The sequence below is a fragment of the Dermacentor variabilis genome, chromosome 1, assembly GCF_050947875.1.
Source record: "Dermacentor variabilis isolate Ectoservices chromosome 1, ASM5094787v1, whole genome shotgun sequence".
Classification (NCBI taxonomy): domain Eukaryota; kingdom Metazoa; phylum Arthropoda; class Arachnida; order Ixodida; family Ixodidae; genus Dermacentor; species Dermacentor variabilis.
Window position 1 is genome coordinate 144,641,195 of NC_134568.1, and position 22,441 is coordinate 144,663,635.

The window sequence follows — 22,441 nt, forward strand, 5'->3', positions numbered from 1 at the left end:
GCCTTTTTTTGTTACTATGGGGAGCATCCACAGGCCAGTGGAAGAGGTGTTGGAAATAACTGTGAACAAAGTATGCATCACAATATTCAGAGATGGATTGTAAGATCAGGCACCTTCGTGAGACCAAGAAATAAGGCATAAGGCAATAAGGCATCAGGCAACCACTGTTGTGGTTGATGCCTTATCAACCATATTCAAAGCAAAACCTTTGCTAGAAACTTTCTCTAGTTTTGCGACTGTGAATACAAGATGTGATGTGAAATGCATTGTTGTTCCAGTTAACATTTTTTCACAGTATGGAAATAAATTAACAGGGACAGAAATGGGCATTTCACTGTAGATTTTTGGGTGCTTATTTATTTATGCTGGTGCAAAGCACAAAGTTTCTAGTAAAGTATTGCTTTGAGTACTGACCTCAATTTTACAATTAGAATACGCCCCCTGAAATCAATACTTAATTAAGAAGGAAATAACGAAATCTTGTAAATAATAATCAAATTGGGGATTTTCATGCATTTTCTGATGTCCACTGTTATGAAATGCGGACAGTAAAAATTATCACTTTATCACGAATCCCTTATTTTTAGTAATTAAATCGGAAACCATAGTCACAGAAACTTACAGTATAATATGTACAAGTACAGTGAAATATGATTGCTGTGCATTCTACCATGGTCACCAATAATAGTAATTTATCAACAAACCACATGCACACTTACTCGTGGCTCACAGCAGTTCACATGAGTGCTGAAGGAATCACCAGCTCTTTCTTTCTGCACTTTATAAGTAAAGTGGAACTCTGTACTCAGTAGAATAGTGCATTAGTTACCTGTACAATGGAGTTTACGATGTACATACAAAATTGAAATTCACTTCAGTGTATTTTTAAGTTTTGATTTAATGCAACGCATAAGCACATCTATGACTATTGTTGTTTAATACTAATATAGTTTGTTAGTTGGTGTTTTGGTGCAAAAGTGACTCAGGCTATCATGTACCAGACACCTGTTTAGGAATTCTAATATTACTACAGTCGAGCCCACTTATTACAATATAATGTTCAAAGAAAATTCAATTGTTATAACCCGTAATTTTTATTGGCCCTTTTCGTAGAGCAGTTTGTTCCAGAGAAACAAGATGGCGCTTTTGCCAGCGCACCGCGCGTCGCCTTGGCGACCGCACGAATACAAAACCATTACTGCTTCCACCTTGCTTTGGTGCGATCAGCTCTCGGAAATGCAACTGAGTTTTCACTAATCTACTGTACTCCAATCGTGCTGCAAATTGTGGAGCAGTGGATTGAAGATGTGTGCTAAATTTGGCTGCAAAAATAATGACTGGCATATTAAGGAAGGGAATGAATCTGTGCCGCCAAGTTGAAGTTGAAGTTGAAGTTGAAGTTGAAGTTTATTCATATGAAAAAACATAGGTACATAAATGTAATATACAGACGAGGGTCCCAAAGTAATCATACTGAAAACGGGACCCTCGGTTAGTAACTACAACAGAATTGTAACATAGTTGGCAGCGTAACAGTGGATAGTATAATAATAAATTAGTTGCAAGAAAAGCAAATGATAACGAAAAAAAAAGAAGAAAGAAGAAAGAAAAAACCAAACAAACTATGCTCTAATCGATATAGTGTAACAGAAATAACAACGGGAGTGACAAAATTTATACAATTGTTAAAGGCAAAAAGCAAAAAAAAAAAAGTACGAACAAAGAGAACGAAAAAATGTGGCGCAATGTGAACACTGCAAAAAAAGGAAAAAAAAAAGAGTGGGTGATACTTATCAGCTAGCTGACTATGAAAACACAGATATTTATTAGGAAAAATTATCAGAGGTTAGCAAAAAATCTTTTAGCGAAGCTTTGAAACGTTGAAATGTAGGTAGTATTTTAAGCGAAGCAGGCAAACGATTCCAAAGTGTAATGGTAGCGAATGTAGATGTTTTTTTACCATAGTTAGTACGAACTGATGGTAACAGAAAATTATAATTAGAAGCGAACCTAGTAGGGTTTGTATTTCTAAGGGAGCTGCTTTGAATATATTGAAAGGTCAGCTGGGAATCAAGCAATTTATAAAACATTATTGCTAAATTGTAGTTGAATAATCTTTTTATACATAAAATTTTGTACTGCTCAAGCAGGCCGATGGCATTAGAGCGCGGTGAACTTTGGGTGATGATACATATTGCTCGATTTTGTATATGCTGAACTGAAGACAGATGACATAGATATGTATTACCCCAAACGATTAATCCGTAGTTAATGTGTGAATGAATGAATGCAAAGTAGAGTGCAAGCAAAGCAGAAGGAGAAAAATAGTGTCGTGCCTTGATAAGTGCACGGATACCAAAAGCGCACTTCAGCTTGACGTGATTGATGTGCAGGTGAAACTTCAGATGGCTGTCTAGGATAACCCCTAGAAATGAAACGGAGTCGCTAATGGGAATAGAATGATTGCCTAAGGTTAATGAAGGAGGAATAATTAGTGATTTTTGGTGCGAATGAAATACTAAAAATTTCGTTTTAGATGGATTAATGACTAGATCGTTGTCATTACACCAATTCATTAGGTGGTCAAGAGTTTTATTTAGTTTGATTTCTAGAGAAGAGACACACTTATCAGCTATAGATATAGTTGTATCGTCAGCATATAGAACATAATGACTTAAGTCAGTGACGTCTGGCATATCATTAATATAAAGAGAAAAAGCAAAGGCCCCAGTATTGAGCCTTGTGGTACCCCTTGGTTAAGTTTTTCTTAACCAAGTTCACGGACTGTGGCTTCAACTCTCCGTATGTGTTACTGGCACTTCGAAATGTATGGCTTTCTTTGAGGATACAGAAATTTGCACATCTGCCAGCGTTGTTTCACTAACCTTCAAAGAAAGTGCTTCAGCCCTGGAACGTTGGCAAGAATGAGTACCGCTCGTTAAACAAAGACAAAGGGAGTAGCGCTGCTTCCTGTCATAGCTTGTTTCGCACACAGTAGCTGCGCACATCTACCCCAACTGAACTGGCACGGAATCTTACGCTCACTCGTATCGCCAGCATGTCAATAAGTGAATGGGTGCACACTTGAATATATACGCACCATGTATGCACAATAAGTGACTGACTACACCGATAGCGCAGGAATGGTTAAAGCTGAATGTTTGTGGTTGCCCACAAGAGTAAGCAAGTTACTAGCAGCAATACATTTTTGCTACAAGATATTACAACGTACAAAATGGCTACGTTTCAAGCATTGCACACAGCAAGAGCAAATCTATTGGAAATGAGCACACCTGCGAGCGATTAGGCAGAAATAATCAGATAGTGGGACCGCATCAAGGAAATTTAGAGTCAGAAATGTGACAAGCCGCTGCTTCAAATTATTTGCCAAATAAATAACGAAAAGCAAAACACACTAATCCTGATTTGATTCATGAGCAGAAAGTTTGGATAGCTTAGCCACACTTTTAAAACAAGCATCATATATGCTGCTCGCGCCATTTGGACATAGCTTAATCAGCTTGCAACGCGCTTTTGCATATTCTCGAAGCTGTGGCCTAAGCTTCGTGTCGTCCACCCAGTCACCGTATATGATATCTCCTGAAAGAAAGGTTTGCTAAGCCGCACCGGTGTGACAACCTTTATGATACCTACCTTCTGTTCCAGTGTGATGGTATTTCGCTTGGTTCATCCATATTGTCATGAAACCGGCTAAGCAGCGACGCGGTCGAAGACAAAAGCTAGCACTCTGCAATGTGAATGAAATCCGTTGTGATCGAGCAGCATGTGGCACACAACATAGTGGGCCGACTATAAAATTTTCTGCCACTCTCATGTGGCCCCAGGCTCCGCTGTGTGAACCAGAAGGCCAGCAAACCTTGCCCTCATGGCGATTGCACTTGGTGCGGAACAGTTGGGTATTTTTGTGTTTCAGAAATGAATCTTTTGTTTGTTATATTCATCGGCAGGACAATTATACTTTGTTAAAATTAGATTTCAAATACATGGATCTCTATGGTGATTACAAGGGGATTTGCATTTACTTTGTTATATCCATTATATTATTATATCAATTTTATTATAACGAGCTTTGAGTATAGTAACTATCACTATGCTAAAGGTAAAATGCTAAAACATAATTCTAAAAATGTATGCTTTTTCCATACATATTTTCCTGAATTCTGTAGCTAGCTACAACATGTTCACTTGCAATGCATGAATATATGTGTTTGTGTGAACTGCTGTGGGGGAGTATTCTTTGCTGTTAAGTTCAAGCAATAGCTTTTTTTTTTTCGCTTTAATTCATTTCAGACATCTGCGTCACTCTGAAAAAAAGTTGAAATAATGTTATGGCTGATATCTGGCATTGATCAACAGCATAATGCGCCGTCACTGCTTCTAGTGCTTTTTGCATATGAACTCATTCTTGAGTTTATTTCTGATAGTTCTAGACATTGCATAAATTCGTGTCACTTACGCTGCTCATTTCTACTAACTTGCCATTCTACTAAGTGGAACTCAGTTGCTGCATGAACTGCATTTCTTTTTCCTTCAGTGCCCTTGAACTATCTCTGTCTGCCTGAGCATACTTTAACTTCCTTGTCTTTAATCTGTTCTAGTACATGCTGCCTAATGGAGCTAACACATCATTAATTATATCATAGCAACAGCGAAAAATGTTGTATAATGTCATAGCCAATGTTCCTGTGGTTCATTTTTTATGAAACATTGAATTACTTTTGCAGTAATAGGTGGCGTTCGAATCTACGGCCATGCGACAGCTCCCTCCAAGTAACACAGACTGATCGAAGGCCATGCCTTTGCAGGCTGCATGTGCCAGGTTTTTTTTTTTTTTTTTTTTAAAGCCAAGCCAAGCTAAGTGGTATGTTATACCAGTAGTGCTATTGCAGTGCTGGCACCCATTCACGGCACAATTCGTCGATGGCATTTTGTATCTCACAGAGACCACAGAACTTGGGGTTATAACTCGTAAACCCGTGTGCGTACAACATCCCTCATGTACGCCATGATGCATTGAACCGCTCTGCCACTCCACTCGCTACCACGAAGGCAGCGTCGCTTGTTAGTGTGCACATTTTTTTACTTCCTAATTCGCATAAATAAAGTGTATAAGCCTATTATACCAACTGCAATTTTATGTTTTAAGTATGCCGTACTTAATAACAGCTGACTTACGTACAGTAATCTCATATAATACATCTGAGGTGCCAATACTTCACTGCTAGGCCATATCACTCACTGGTTTTTGAGACTTTCTTTGCCAATTTAAACTTATAATTTCTACTTAAATTGCAAACAGCATGCTGGATTCTATCACTATAAATCGTCCCATTTCATTTACGTCAGTGTCTCACAATACATTTTGGCCAGTTGTCAGTCCCTTTGCAATGACATATCATTGACAGGCAAAAACAAATCCTGACAAAGACAAGCCTCCTTGTTGAAACATTGGCTTTAGCGATGCCCCTTGTTTGACAGCTGTTGATCGAATCATTGACACGTCAGGCAATGTTTGTTGTGTGCTTTGGCGGCACCACTTCAACAGCTGATTTCGTTGAATGTTCTCCCACACCACTGAATTGGTGCTTCCCATATGCCCCACTCACCACTTGTTTGTATTGTGCTGCAGAATTGCTTGGCACAAACGTTTTAGCATGTTGATGTAGAAGTTTTGCTTTATTGTTCGTCCTTGGGGCAGATGTGCACCAAGCCTCTAGCATAAAAGAACTGCAATTGACAATGCCTTAGTTTTCAAGAGTTCGTTTACTTCTTTATATGGAGGTAAACCGTGACCTCGCCATTTGTCGCTTTGTTTGAGGGTCATACTGGTGACACCAACTTTCATCTCCAGCATTGATACTTAACACAAACGTGGAATCTCTTCTGACCCTTCCAAAAGTTCAGCAGCAATTGTTCATGTGGTTTGTTTCTGTTCACCTGTCAGTCTGTGAGGGATGATTTTTGCATTTAGTTTCTGTTTCCCTAAATTGTTCCGTAAGATCTGCTGCCGTACATCCCTGTTCGATTTCAGATTTTCTGATATCGTGCTCACAGTAACATGGCGATTTCCATGCAATCATTGTCTCACACGTTCCCCATTTCCAGCAGTACACGACATTTCCACGACACTGGGGATCGTCTTGGACTGAACCCCTGCCCTCTTGAAACCTTAGGTGCCATTCAAAGACACAGCTTCTCAATATTGCTTTGGCACCATATACTTGCTGAATCAGATTTCGTGTCTCACTAGCATATGAAGTAAGAGACAGTGAAGCCAGGAAAAGCATAGGGGAAGTTAATTGTGTTGTTTAATTGAAATACAGAAATAATAAGGTAAAGGGAAAATGAAAGTCGATGAAAAGATTTCTGGATAAAAGAACTCCTGGGGTAAAACACTGCCTGCATAATGTGAGAGACGTAGGTTGAGCTCACACCTGCGGCAAGTTATCTTTTCATCCACTTTCATTTTTTCTTTACTTTATTGATTTTGCATTTCAATTAAACATAACATTTAACTTCCCTTATGCATTCTCTGGCTTCATTGCCTGTGATTTTGTAAAGCTGCGACTTAAAAAAAAAGGATCTGTCAGAAGTGGGGCTACACCCAAGCCACCCACCTGACTACCACCTGTGGATCTATGGTCAGCACCGTAAATCCTTGTTAGATTTCATTGCATGTAACCATATATACATGTATATAGAACTTGCACGCACTAAACATTTTATGCCGCTGGGCAAACTTTTGAAGAAAAAGAAAATCAAGCTGCTTGGATCCCCTTATTCTTCTTGCTCATTCTCGCTAGGGGTTTTTACTCGCTGAAACTGATTGCTGTAGAAAATTTTGGAGAAGATGGGGTGTGCTGTTAGCACTTAGAAGTACTGTCACTTGTTCCTTCTTCTTTCAGTCATTTGAGAGAATGTTAGCTTAGGGAAAACAGTTTTTTTAGACATGTCTCCGCAGCATTGATTGCACACGCACACACACACGCACACACACTGTAGGAGACGAGATAGACAAAACACCTGTTCCTTGGGCAAGCTGTTCAGTTTCGCTCACTTCGTCATTCTCCACCCCCCTCTGAGCCAAGGGCTCACTCTTCACTACACTCGGCCATGGTGCTGCTGGTTTGTTCCTGTAAGAAAAGCACATGATGTAATGTTACGTTACGTCTGTCAACGGATGCAGTTCTTAATGAGGGACACATGCACAGCAAAGTTTCCTGTTGTCTACGCTCAAGTCTAAAACCGTGGACCATATTCGTCAAGTGTTATCGTCCAGGCACTCAGTAATAACGAAAGGTCCTTTGTACTTTGTGCACAGTTTGTTTGAAGAGGACGGTGTACCTCGTTGTACCCACACCTCGTTGCCTATATTTTATTGTGGTGCCAGACGGTGGCGTCGGTCATAATACCGTTTTGGCGCATGTTGCGCATGCGCAATCCTTCTGTGAGCCTCCGTTCAGTTATTGCGACAGTGTCTCTCGTGCCATGGAACATCCAACTTTTATGGGTGTGTCCAAGCTGAATGTAGAGCTCAGTTTCGGTAGCTAGCCGTACACGATCTCATATAGGGAAGTTCCTGTAGAGCTCTGTAAAGCCATGTCCATTGCGTTTGCAACCACTTGAAGATGGTCTTCCCAATCAGCTTCACCTCGTTTGTGATTCTTGCAATATGGTGTGGGTCGAGCTTGTATAGTCTGGTTTGACCTTTCCGTCAGACCATTAGCTTGGGGATGGTAGGCAGACGCAAAATGATGTGCAACTCCAGCTTGTAGGTAAGTACGGAGCTTGCAACTGTGGAAGATGGTCGGCCGGTTGGAGATAAACTTTTTGGAAGACTGTGTTTCCATTCGAAGTGGTCCCGCAGGAATCTGATGACATAGCTGGCGGCAAGTGAAGGCACGGCAGTCACCTATATGAACTTGGACAAGTAATCCACAACGACTGTAATATACCGATTGCCCACTACCGACATTGGAAGCGGCCCGATGTGATCTCTGCCCAACGTGTTGAAAACTGTCTCAGGAGGCCTAATGGGCATAAGGAGTCCATGTTGACTTCTGGGACACCATTTGTATTCTTGGCACACCTCACAGCTGGCGACGTATGAATGTACATCCTTATATATTCTTGACCACCAAAGTCGTTCTTGTGCCTTGTGTAAGGTTGCTCGTTAGCCGACATGGCCTCCTTTGAGGTTGTCGTGGATGGCGCGCAAAATACTTGATCATAAGGGACCAGGAATCACCGGAAGGTGGCATTCGTCTCTCTTATTGGCCCAGTGACCACAGTACAATGTACCATCACGTAAAACAAACTTGGAATTTTGTCCCATATCCCTAATAGAGTCTATAAGGGAAACCAAACCTTTGTCGGCGTGTTGAGCCTTTGTCAGGTCTTGTTGAGAAAAGATGATCCAGCTTTCTCGGGTCTGCGGGGAAGCTTCCTCGATTGGGTTTCGTGATAAAGCATCCGCAAGCTGATGTTGTGCTCCAGCACAGTGACTCTCATCGTATGTGTAGTCCTGTAGCCAAACAATCCATCGGGCAAACGTGTTTGAGGTACTGCTTTTGTAGCATCCATGCAATCGCGGAATTATCTGTTACCACTGTGAATTGTCAGCCAAACAAATAATGACGGAAGTTCTCATCCATGCTCCAAACTACAGCCAAACAAAGTTCATTTGAATGGTAATGACACTCCTCACCTGAGAGTTTACAATTGGCATAAATGACAACGTGTTCACGCCCACTTGTGTCACGCTGAAGCAAAACTGCCCCTATGCAAATCTAACTCGCATCAGTATGTACTTCTGTCACCTAATCTTCATTAAAGTGGCACAGCACCGGACTATGTGTCAGCTGGTGTTTGAGGGTTTGGAAGGCTTTGTCCTTTGAAGGGCCCCATTGAAATTTAGCTCCTTACTTTAACAAGTCCATGAGAGGAGTAGCAGTTGATGCAATGTTCGGAACAAACTTCCGCAAGTACAACGCCATCTTGAGGAATACTTGGAGCTGTTTAATACAGGTTGGTGCAGGATATTTGACTACGGTGTCTGTGTGTTCAGGTTGGGGTTGTACGCCGTAACGAGAGAGCTTATAGCCAAGATAAGATGTTGTAGTCAATCTGAACTGACATTTCTTGCGGTCAAGTCAAAACAAACTGTTATGCAATCTCTGTAGTATTTCGTCGAGGTTTTGCAGATGTTTTTTGGTATTCCCCGTAACTAAAATGTCGTCGAGGAACACAATGCAGGCGGGGTCTATCAGTGCACCCACCAGTTCATGGTGCGCTAGAAAGTACTTAGGGCTTTTTGCAGTCTGAAAGGCATCCGGTTAGATTTGTATAAGCCAGATGGGGTCCAGAAGGCTGTCTTAAACTTATCCTCTTCAGCCACGTTTATCTGCCAATACCCCACTTTCAAATCTAGAGATGGAAAGAACCTGGCATTCTGTACGGCCTAATGGCATCGTCAATGCGTGGCATTAGGTGTGAGTCTGGTATAGTATGTTTGTTCAACTCTCGGTTGTTGTCACAGAATCGGAGATTCCCGTCCTTTTTACGGACTGGTATGACAGCTGCAGCCCAGACTAGAAGACGGCTTGATGATGTTAGCGGCTAGCATTTGTTGTGCCTTTTGGTCAATTACAGTCCGCTCTTGTTCGGTGTATCTTCGCAGTGGTATGGACACTGGCAGACGATTGTTGGTTGGAATATCGTGCTCTAGCACTCTAGGGCCGGGTAGCTGTGCAGTAGTATCAGTGAAGAGCGACTTGTGCCATTCGAGTATAGCGGAGAGTGTAAGTAATGTTATTAGCTCACCCTGCGAATGAGCTGGAGGCATACCCGGAGCCACAGAACGGAGGCTGATGCTACTTCCTTCCACGGTGAGCCACAGTTCTCCTGAAAGAAGGTAGTCGGCTCCTCAAACCATGTCTGCAGGCAGGTCTTCAAAGTCTGGCACTGAGTGCAAGAACTTGGTGCTGGCTTCGGTTTGGAACTGGAGGTTCAGGGCACCGACCGGTAGTACGTCACCACTGAGGCCCCGTAGGGGAGCCTCAGTACAAGGCTGGAGAGTTTCTGGGGGTGTGGCAGAGAAGCAGCGCCGTACCCTGTGCTCCCATATCGACAGACGCCATAAGTTCTCCAATGCCCGTTGATGCAGACAATGAGTGTTGGAAGCAGGCTTGTTTGATATTGCATGGATGGATAATGGGCTTGGGGGCAGTTATATCCATGGCCGGACCGGCCACACGCAAAGCAGCTGCGTCTCGGCGTAGCCATCTCCTGTGACGAGCGGAGACTAGAAATGTACTGCAACTCCACCACCTGGCTTATGAAAATGAAGATGTCAGCTTGGAGTGTGTGCAGGGACAATATGGCCGCATGCATCGAGTCATGTATCCCGTCGATGACGTATTTCCTGGCTGCCGGGGAAGACCAAGGTATGTCGCAAGCTTGTAATAGGGACAGCTTGTCGTAAATGTAGGTTCCAATGTCCTCGATTGAGCCTTGACGGTGTGACTGCATTGTCACGAAACGCACATAATAAGCACTCGGAAGCGGTGCAAATGCAGCCGTCAGGGCCACGCTCCAAGTCAGTCATGTGGTATATACACTGCCTTCGAATCAATGCCATGCTTGGGCGAATGCTTGAAGATGGCCTTCGGCAATAGATTTTTAGTAGTCTGCCCAGGAGCGCTTGAGAGCAACTGAGTTGACGATGGGGAGCCATGTGGTCGAGTCATCTTTAAAACCACGAAAACATGGAATTTCGTTCTCAGAGAGCAATGCGAATGTGGCACACCCAAATCCTGATGTTTTGAGCTGTTGAGTCAGCAGGGACATGGCTTGTGTAACGGCGATGCTGCAGTCCTGCCGTGGAGCCATCGTGGAGGCTTGGATACCGTCCGTGGACGTCACTGGTGGCGAGTCTGAGAGTACATGTCCACTTCGGAGTGTCATGGATGCAGGGCTGTTGGGGTCTTCGACGGGGTCGGGGTTTAGCGACTGCGCCATTGTAAGAGATGAGATAGGCGCAACACTCTTTCCTTTGGCAAGCTGTTCTATTTCCGCTCACTTAGTCGTCCTCCACGTCACTCTATCCACCCTCCGAGCCAAGGACCCACTCTTCACTACTGTGTGTGTGTGTGTGTGTGTGTGTGTGTGTGTGTGTGTGTGTGTGTGTGTGTGTGTGTGTGTGTGTGCGCGTGCGTGCGTGTGTGTGTGTGCGCGCGTGCGCGTGCGCGTGCGCGTGCGTGCGTGCGTGCGTGCGTGTGTGTGTGTGTGTGGAGAGAGAACAGGGAAATTTTAATGGAAAAATAATTATATATTTCCTTTAAAAAAAATAAATGATTCCTTGTATGACTGACAATGAGGGTTTTAAATGTAAAAAAAGTTTACATGCACTAGATAGGAGTAGTCCATTTGCTGTCTGGTACAGAGGTCCCCCGCAGGGGCGTCTGCGTCAGCAGGTGTTTGGTGTGTTGCGACACCACGTATCCGAGCACACGAGGGTCGGCCCCTCTCGCGTGTAGCTGTGTCCGGGGAAAGGGGGATCCTGGGGGTTGAGCCGATGCCGGGTGTTCGGACCTTTAAGGCCCCTCGGCGGAGGCAACACACCTCTTTGGCCTCTGCTTCACGTAGACGGCACCCCCGGACTGACCCACCCGGGGGAAATCGGCAGTCGCCTTTTCCTGTCCTCTCCAATCTTCGTCTTTCTCTCTCGCCTTTTTCAGCTTTCCTGTCTTCTCATCACTTCTCCTGACTTCCTAGTTTCCCGGCAGTAAGGGTTAACCTTGTGTAGCTAGCCAGCCTTGGTTATGCTGTATTTGGTTATAGCAGCGATGTACAGCTGGCGTTGGCAGGGTTTCTCTAGCAGGAACTCCTGTCACGTCCCCCTGTTGGGCTCCATGGTGGGTGGTCGGCATCGCAGCCGAAAACCCAACTGTACTTATGGAAAACGCTTTTCCTAAACTCCCTGATCGCCCTCAGAAACGAGGGCGCACCGAAGAGATCTTTCAGTTTTTCGGACGCCAAGTCCACAATTTTCCTCATTTTCATGTGATCCATGCAGAAAAACCAGCTAAACAAGTGCGAACAATCTCCCCGTTCCTTGTATCTAAGTCTCTTACCGAAGTTTTTGGTCCAGGATATAAGGTGTCGAGGATGGCTAGCGGTGACCTCCTCTTGGAGCTCCGCGATCAAAAGCAATTTAAGAAACTGCCTCAGCTAGTATCATTTGGAGAGACCCAAGTAGTAGTAACCCCGCACCGCACGATGAATACCTCACGCGGCATTGTCTCGGACGATGATTTGCTGGAGCTCACTGAGGCTGAGCTCTTGGAGGGCTTAAGCGAACAGAATGTTATAAATGTCAGAAGAATTAAGATGAGGCGAGATGGAAAAGAAATCCAAACAAAACACCTGATACTCACTTTCGGTTCTAGTGTCCTCCCCGAGTCCATCGAGGCCGGTTATATCAAACTCCGTGTTAGGCCATACGTGCCAAGTCCTCTTAGATGCTTTAAGTGCCAAAGGTTCGGCCACAGTTCACAGAACTGTCGAGGCCGCCTGACATGTGCCAAGTGCAGTGACAAAGAACATTCTTCTGAAACGTGCCAGAACACTCCACATTGTGTCAACTGTGAGGGCGAGCATGCCGCATACTCGCGGTCCTGCCCGTCCTGGAAAAGAGAAAAAGAGATTGTGACAATCAAAGTCAAAGAAAACATATCTTTCAAAGAGGCACATAGGCGGGTGTCATACCTGTCTAAGAGCAGCTTTGGCGATTTGGCGCGTAAGGGGGCAGCGTCACAACGGCCTCCGGCGGCTGTCCGACCCACAGGCAGTGAGTCGGCAGTTACGCCATCTGCCCCGGCGGCGGATGCAGCTAGCGCTGCTCCGTCAACACAGCAGAGGGGACCATCGAGCCCGAAGGTGGGCGCTGCTGAGGCTGCCCCAACATCCCCGGCCCCCTCCAGCGCTGGCAACAGCCGGCGCAGCCAAATCCCGCAGGGTGCCCCATCGACCTCTGGGCTGGTGGGCGCAGGGGTCTTGCCCTCCAAGGCAGGACTCTCTCTTGTAACTTCTCGCTCGCAAGAGCACGTGTCCGGCGCCTCACAAGAGGCAATGGACACTACACCTGTCCTCAAGGAGCACCAAACGCCTAAGGAGCGGCGAGGCTCCCTCGAACGCTCCAGAAAGGGCAGAACCCCCGTTACAGGGCCTCGAAAGAGCTCTTTAACCTAAGGCATCACCTCTGTTTCCGTACACACAGCACTTATTTACTTTCAACATGGATACACAAATCATTCAATGGAATGTCAGAGGTCTTCTTAGGAACCTTAATGACGTCCAAGAGCTTATCCAAAAACACAATCCAAAAGTGCTGTGTCTACAGGAAACACACCTAAAATCATAACACACAAACTTTCTCCGACAGCATGTTACTTTTCGCAAAGATCGCGATGATGCAATCGCATCATCGGGAGGTGTTGCAATTGTAATCCAAAAGAGCATAGCATGTCAACATTTACAGCTACGAACGGCCCTTGAAGCAGTGGCGGTTCGAGTTATTCTGCTAAACAAACTTATCACTATTTCCTCACTTTATATACCCCCACATTATAAACTAAGCAAACATGAATTTCAGTCCTTCATAGATGAATTGCCAGAACCTTATGTTGTTCTTGGCGATTTCGATGCACACAGCACCTTGTGGGGAGATTCTCGTATCAATGCGCGAGGTCGTCTCGTTGAACAGTTCCTTTTCTCTTCTGGAGCGTGCCTTCTAAATAAGAAAGAACCCACATATTACTCTCTTGCGAACAGAACCTTTTCGTCAATAGATCTTAGTATAGTTTCCGTCTCTATACTGCCCGAACTCGAATGGGAAGTTACGGGCAATCCTTACGGGAGCGATCACTTCCCCGTATTGCTAAGAACATCTAAAGAAAATGAATTTCCTCCACAAGCTCCTAGGTGGAAGATAGATACAGCCAACTGGGAGAAATTTCGAACTCTCACTACCATCTCATGGGCTGATATGTCTTGTTTAGGAATTGATGCGGCTGTGGAGTATTTTACAGCGTTCATAATAGATGCCGCATCTAAATGCATATCTGAAGGAAGTGGCTTGGCATGCAGACGGCGTGTCCCGTGGTGGAACGACGAATGTAGGATTGCTCGTAAGAAACAGAACAAAGCGTGGGGGCTGCTACGCGCTTCCCCCACTGCAGAGAATCTTATCAACTTTAAGAAAGTAAAATCTCAAGGCAGGAGAACCCCCAGGCAGGCCAGAAGAGAAAGTTGGCAGAACTTTTTATCGAGTATTAACTCATTTACAGATGAGGCCAAAGTCTGGAACAGGGTAAATAGAATTAGGGGTCGACCAACGTACTCACTCCCTCTGGTAAATACACAGGGCGACACACTGCAAGATCAGGCAGACTCCCTTGGGGAGCACCTTGAGAGCGTGTCAAGTCCAACAAATTATTCAGAATCCTTTCTCAAATACAAACAAATAGAGGAATGTAAGCCACTCATAAGAAAATGTCGAAAGAATGAACCATACAACTGTCCTTTTGGTATTGCCGAGTTCAGAGCTGCCTTGAGATCATGCAAGAGCTCCGCACCGGGTTCTGACAGAATCATGTATGAAATGATCAAAAACCTACACAATGTCACCCAAGTTACACTACTCACAATTTTCAACACTATTTGGGCTGCGGGATACTTTCCAACTGCATGGAAAGAAGCAATTGTGGTCCCTGTTTTGAAGCAGGGGAAAGACCCATCCATGGCGGCAAGCTATCGCCCGATAGCTCTTACAAGCTGCCTGTGTAAGGTTTTTGAAAAAATGATTAATCGCAGACTCATACATTTCCTTGAACTCAACAATATACTTGATCCCTATCAGTGTGGCTTCAGAGAAGGCCAGTCGACAACAGATCACCTTGTACGCATTGAAGGATATATTCGGGACGCATTTCTACATAAGCAGTTTTTCATGTCAATATTTCTTGACATGGAGAGGGCATATGACACAGCATGGCGCTACGGCATCTTGTGAGAATTGTCGGAAATGGGCATCTGTGGCAATATGCTGAAAATAATTGAAAGCTATTTGTTGAATCGCATCTTCCGAGTAAAAATCGGCAACGTATTGTCGCGACCTTTCACACAAGAAACAGGTGTACCACAGGGAGGCGTGCTGAGTTGTACGCTCTTCATCGTGAAGATGAACACGCTTCGTGCTTCGCTACCACCTGCAATTCTTTATTCTGTCTACGTTGACGACATTCAAATCGGCTTCAAATCCTGTAACCTCTCAGTATGCGAGAGACAGGTGCAGCAGGGCTTGAACAAGATTTCCAAGTGGGCAGACAAAAACGGATTTAAAATCAACCCCCACAAAAGCTCTTGTGTTATTTTTACAAGAAAGAGAGGCTTGTTTCCGGATCCTTCCTTAGAACTCTGTGGACACCAAATACCTGTCAACAAAGAGCACAAATTCCTGGGTATTATACTTGACTGCAGACTCACTTTCATCCCACACATTAAATATCTGAAAGAAAAATGTCTAAAAACAATGAACTTAATAAAACTTCTATCCGAGACTACATGGGGTAGTGACAGGAAGTGTTTAATGAACCTATACAAGAGCCTAATTCGGTCTCGATTGGATTATGGTGCTGTAGTATATAACTCTGCCGCCCCGAGCGCGCTAAAGATGCTAGATCCTGTTCACCATCTAGGTATCCGGTTAGCCACTGGCGCTTTCAGAACGAGCCCGATTGAAAGCTTATACGCGGAATCAAATGAATGGTCCCTCCATCTACAGAGAACTTACATCAGCCTTACATATTTCCTAAAAATACAATCCAACCATCAACATCCATGTTTTAACACTGTTAACGATATGACCTGCACTACACTTTTCCATAATCGCCCCTCTGTAAGAAAGCCTTTCTCGCTTCGAGTGAGGGAGCTTAGTGATGAAATGCGTGTCCCACTCCTCGAGCTTCGCCTAATGCATCCAACCAAGTTGTTACCGCCTTGGGAGTGGCAGGTCATAGAATGTGACATATCCTTTTTAGAAGTAACAAAACACGCACCAGAGATAGAAATACGAACTCATTTCCTAGAACTCCAGCACAAGCACTCCTGCGCAGAGTTCTACACAGACGCTTCGAAGTCTAATGCCGGGGTGTCGTACGCTGCCGTCGGCCCATCCTTCTCAGAATCCGATGTACTACATCCGGAAACAATTATATTTACGGCTGAGGCCTACGCATTACTGTCTGCTGTGAAGCATATAAGAAAATCAAAACTCCAAAAGTCAGCGATATATACAGACTCCCTAAGTGTCGTGAAGGCCCTGATATCACTCTATACACACAACAATCCAGTACTTAATGAACTGTATTTCATCTTGTGTATAGCGTACAGATCTAACCAGCGTATCATTATATGCTGGGTGCCTGGCCATAAGAGCATTGAGGGTAACGTTCTGGCGGACGAAATGGCCATGTCAATCGCATCGCAAGCTGTTAACCCTACTGCTCAGGTGCCTGTCACAGATCTGAGACCTTTCTTGCGAAGGAGGCTGCGAGATCACTGGCAACACATGTGGGACGCGGAAACGGATAATAGGCTCCACCTGATAAAGCCACAGTTAGGATTCTGGCCCTCGAATACAAAATGACGCCGTACAGATGTCCTATTCTGTCGTCTCAGAATAGGACACACGTTTGGCACCCATAATTTTCTACTCACCGGAAGTGAGCCTCCAACCTGTGGTAGATGCGGGGAGAGGCTGACCGTACTCCACATCCTCCTGGAGTGTCGGGAAGCCGAATCTGAGAGAAAGAGACATTTTTCATTAGCATACTGACAGCACATTCCTCTACATCCTGCAATGCTTCTTGGTCCAGAACCGCTTTTTAATACAGACACAGTCTTAGGTCTCCTCAGAGATGTGGTCTTACATGTTATTAGTCCCATGCATTCGTAGCGCCTCCTCTCTCCAGAGGATGCCACTGCGATAATTGTTTTGCATAGCACATGCCTCCAGGCCCTTGTGTTTCAAGGGCTCTAAGGAGGCAGTAGTGCTCTGGCATTTCTTATAACCTTCTATATTTTACCTATCGTATCATTCTTTTAAATGCATCTAAATGTTCATAGTACAAGTCATACGTCATCGCCATAATTTTATTATACAGATTTTACGCACTTTAGAGCGTATATTTTAAGGCCCCTTTACAGCCACATCACACCAACTTCATAGTAATCATAAGTACACTGCAAACCCATTAGCACAGATATGGCGCTCTTTGGCCATACCTGGCCCGTGCGCTACGAAACACCACACATCATCATCATGGTACAGAGGTCCTCATGGAGGATTCTTCACATTTAATTGTGTCGATTCTTTGCATAGCAGCATTTCGTTTTTGCCACACAGCTCTGCCTCAGTGCTGTCATTCTTTCGGATTTTCCCACTTCTTCTAAAGCACATACTCTGCAATAATTCTCTGCTTTGAGAAATAGTAGCTAAGATATACAATTTCATTACACCCTGTTGTCGGCACCAAGACTGCATCTGGCCAGAGCTTGGTTTATCTGCAAATTTTTAATAGCTACTACTGAAGATGATCTGTAAAAACGGGTCGTTTTTAATGTTTGTTGGGCTGTTTTGAATAACGATAGTACTATAAGCCGGGTGAGTCAGAATACATTCATCTTGGAATAAAAGCATAAAAAAAACATGAAAGATAGACCCATGAATAAAGAAAAGCTTGGGAAGGCTTGAGCCAACCTGGCTGTGTCGGAGAAATTGTGACAGAAGTCTTGTTTTGTGAAGGGGTCCTGTGACCTGGTGAACCAAGCAGCCAAATTGTCATAGCAGCTGCGTCTAGATCACAACAACAATCTCAACAGTAATATGAACTCTAATAAAAATAATACATGCACTCATCAAATTGCAATCTATGTGTTGTGAACAAGGGGCCCCATAAGCCCCAACATCTCAGAATGTAGATTAAAAGAAAAAGAAACTTGGCGAGTGCACATTTTAATTATGTTTCTTCCTCGCTAGGCTGGCTTACATCAGACACTTGAATAGGATCTGGATTATGCAGACATGCAGCCAACCAGCTCTTCTTTCATGTCAAGGCAAACATTGTCACAGATGCAAAAATGTTTTTGACTGGGTGAAAAGCTTTGCTAGGCAGATGCTGATGTGATTCCACATAGAAACATGAAACCAAATGCAAGGTCATTTTTACCATTTGGTTTGGTAATGCCTTCATTTATGGGCATACTTCATATGCCTCAGCATTATGTAGCTTGATCAGGCAGGCAATATCATGAAGAAACATGTTATTTCATTACCATTCTCTGTTTTTAATACAGGTAAACATAGATATAACGAACCCAGTAAAATTGGGAATGCGTTTCATTATATAGAAATTTCGTTGAATTGAAATTCGACCTTTTATGCAAATAAATACAGTCGCCGATCGATTTTTTTTTTTTTTGCACGGAAAAGAGCCACAGGATTTTCCAGATTATCGAGCAATAGAAAAAAGAAAATTTGAATGATAAAACAATTAATTTTACTAAATTTAGCAGTCGGCAACGAATGATACGGTTTCATGCCACGTACGTCAATGATAGCTTCACATCAGTGGTACGAATTAAGCAAAGCCAGCCACGCTTTCGCATTGCACTTTGCCTCCGCAGCTGACAGCATCTCCCGCACTGGGACGACACTATCAAAAAAAGTGCCGGTGGCAGAAAACAAATGCTTCGTCTGCCTCTCGTTCTAACGGGTCACCGAAACTTAAGATTATGCAACCTCTAATACTAAATGTGCGGGTAGAAAGCTTACATGGTGCCATGCCGTCTCTGCATGCTCATTCTGTGCAGACATGGCAGCGGCTGCATATATTCTAAGCCGTGCTTACAGCCATGCGCAGCCATGGCCGAGATGCACGCCAGAAATTGAGATGTGCACCAACATATCCCCCACTGTACCCCCCCCCCCCCCCCCCCCCCCCCCGTTTTGCCTTTTCACTCGTGCTTGATCACATTAGAGCAAGCGAGCTCCCCTGCCCCTCTTACCCTTTGCTCACATGAGAAGGCGGCACTCGTGAAGCCACTATCTTTCTTGTCTCACCCTCGAACACTTTCATTTGCACCTATAGCACATAGTGCACAAGGCGCTATTGGATATTGCCCTTGGACTTTATACAGATCATGATGCAGCTCCACTTGGGTGGTCACTATTGTCGTGTGACGTGCGATTTGACAGATACGTTTGCAAGCAGTCGCTTGTGATTCAATCATTTGACCATCTGCATCCACAAAAGTGTACATTTATTGTCTTGGCATTCCTTTGCGGCGGCAGTGAAATTTCGTTATATTGAAATCGCATACGAGCACACTTCGTTATATTGAGGCTGTAAATACAGGGTGTTCTATGGACAAGAGGGTATGAAAAGTTAAATACTTTGTTATATCAGGAATTTTGTTATATCCAAGTTCATTATATCGTGGTTTAACTGTATTGTAACTGTAAAGATTGACACGTATACTTGTTTATCCTTCTTCCGGGCACTGCATTTTACCTGCTAACAACTTTAAGTTATTGCTCAGTGCAAGATGCACCTGCGTGATTTGGAACTTAGTCGAATATTATCATTGATTCTATCTGCTGTCTATGTTCTCACCAAAGTCTGTGTAGTCAGATAGTATGCACGACTCGAATAGTGTTCTACTTTCTGGAAGGCATGCGAGCACTAGTGATTACACTCGAACCTTCGATGAGTCATGTATAGAGGGCAACTCACTTGACCTGCAAATCAGGTTTTAATGATCGATGAATGTGTTTGCCACCATCATTTTGTTATTTGTTTTGCTAGGCACAGGTTTGCCCACCGAAACAGTTCCGTGACTTGTTTGCACCAGTTGCACAACGCACAGTTGCACCGTGCGTTGTGCAACTGGTGGTGGTTCAGTGTTATTAAAACATGACAATATGGCGCTAAAATTTTTTTAAAGGGCCCCTCACCAGGTTTGAACATTGCAAATAGATAAGCACAGGGCTTAGATCATGTGCTGATTGAGTTGCAAAGTATTACATCGATGTATGGCATGAAAACAGCTGAAAATTCAAACATAAGCCTGTGGTCTCTTCTCCCTGAAGGGGCCACTTGGCCCACCTGCAAAATGGTGTCGCGTGCATGCAGTGTCATCTTCAGAAGCCATCTTGCTTCCATGTCATGCTCATGGCACCTGTAGCACCCAAATAGCCAGCAGCGGGCTGCGTAGACATCTCACATTGTGGACCCACCTGATTTGGTGTTTGCATTTCAGTACAGTGAAGTGCATGAACAAAGGAATTGCGTTAGATTAATGTTCTTACCTATGTGGTGGATAAACATAAACATTGCATGAGGTTACATGTTGTATAGGATGAAAGTAAGCACAATCATCATTAGTTTATAGGATTTAATTAACTCTGCTTGAGTAAAGTAACATAGCAGAGTGTGGGTGTAAGCTAGTTGGTGATTCATGATTTTGGGAAGTTACCGCAAGCAAAACATGAGACTTCAAGAAAGGGACAACACGAAGTGGACAACACGACTGCTTCGTGTTGTCCCTTTCTTCAAGTCTCGTGTTTTGCTTGCAGTAACTTCCCAAAATCTTCAGTAAAGCTTTGCTTCACATAGATTCCAATATGTGCAATGAACCTGCATAATTTTGTTAAAAGTTTTTGTGGCAGAACGCTCCCTGGGCAGCAGTTTGCATCAAAATTATAACCAAAATATAACCACATAATATGACCACAGTATATGACTTTACGATATATATAACAAAATATATTATAGAACCAAAATTTCTGGTGAGGGGCACTTTAATGGATTGTGCACTGGTCACAGGGACAGTGGTAGACAAAATCTGATAACACTATCCATTCTCAAATATTGTCTCTAGTAAAGCTATCTTTTGCCCCCTAGCAAATGTGGCACTAGCTTTGCATCATTAGCTGCTGTACTTGCTTCCATGAATGGCTTTGTTTTCTTTTTGGTATGTTCACTATGACCACTTAACCAAAAAAGAAAGAAAGAAACTTAACATTTTAAAATTTCCACACCAACATCATTGTTTTGACTTTTTTCTGTTCAGACTTAATTTGTGCATATATTTCACTATTTGCATGCCTCTAGTGTTAGGCTTTTGTATCAAAATGTATCACCAGACAATGGAGCAATGTATACCTTCTATGAAGGTAGGCATACATGTGTCTCATCAGATTACTAGTGCACTAATGCTTGATGAATTCCGATAGACACTGCCCACACTGCATGGGTGCTTCAAAACTATGTGGCACTGAGGCACCCTGCTTCTGCTGTCATTAATGCATTTCCTCACTGACGAGCCTTAATGATAGTTGATATACGAAAAAATTGCTTTATAATTTCACTGCAAAAGTTTCAAGTTGCAAGCCAATAATGTGAAGAAAAGCACCTGTGGCAATGATGTGAAAATGATGAGCAAGATGTAAGTGCACCCACTTGTCCTCAATGCATTTGATGTAGTCTTTTCAGCATGCATCGACGGTGACGTTGTCAATTTGTCAATTGTATGTAGTGCAAGTATCATATCATGGCACTGATGTGAAAAATGAAACGAAAGCAAGGAAGAAGAGATAAATAAATCCTTATACAGTGAACTCTCACTTGAGTGAACTTCAAGGTACCGAAGGAAATAGTTCACTTAACTGAAAGTTCACTAAACTGAATAGTCACTAGACCAACATAAGGCATGGCATACAGAGTTAAAAGTTTGAAGTGCAATTCATGGAGGAAAAGGCATGGCATCCATAGTGTTAGAAATGTGTGAAATGGAATTTGTACATATCAACAAGTACAAGGTTCATAACAGTTATAATGCTGCCTTTATCACTTAAAAAAAAAAAAAAGAATCTGTTACCTTCTTCTGCACTTGTACTTTTAAAGCACAGGAAGTAGCAAAACTTTCCAAAGAGTCAATGTTTTTGTACACTTCTGGCACAGCTTGGTGTTGAGACACAAAGTCTCTCAACTTTCCAATGTACCCTACAACCTCAGCAAGAGTTATAGGGCTTGAGACTGGCTGGGCAGCTGCCTCTTCTTCATCTTCTACGCCTCTTCTTCAAGAGAAGGAGACGACGACCATACACATAGAAACACACACCACGTGGTTTATGGTGTGACAGATCGCCGCTTTGCTCTGGAGGCGTTGTAAGCACCAGCGATGTTACTTTGTTCATGGCCTCCAAGATTACAAGTTTGCTCATCTTTTGTGGATGATCTCGGAGGCCATGCCTCGTTGCCGTTGGTTTTCCACGCCGCCGCTTTGCCCCAGGGGC

The 22,441-nt window shown here is 43.7% G+C and overlaps 1 protein-coding gene across 5 annotated transcripts in view; it reads left to right on the forward strand.

Annotated features, from left to right (window-relative positions):
- The window catches only part of LOC142585922 (protein SCAI), a 114,276-nt gene that overhangs the window by 45,557 nt on the left and 46,278 nt on the right, over window positions 1-22,441 (forward strand). The window lies entirely within an intron of this gene.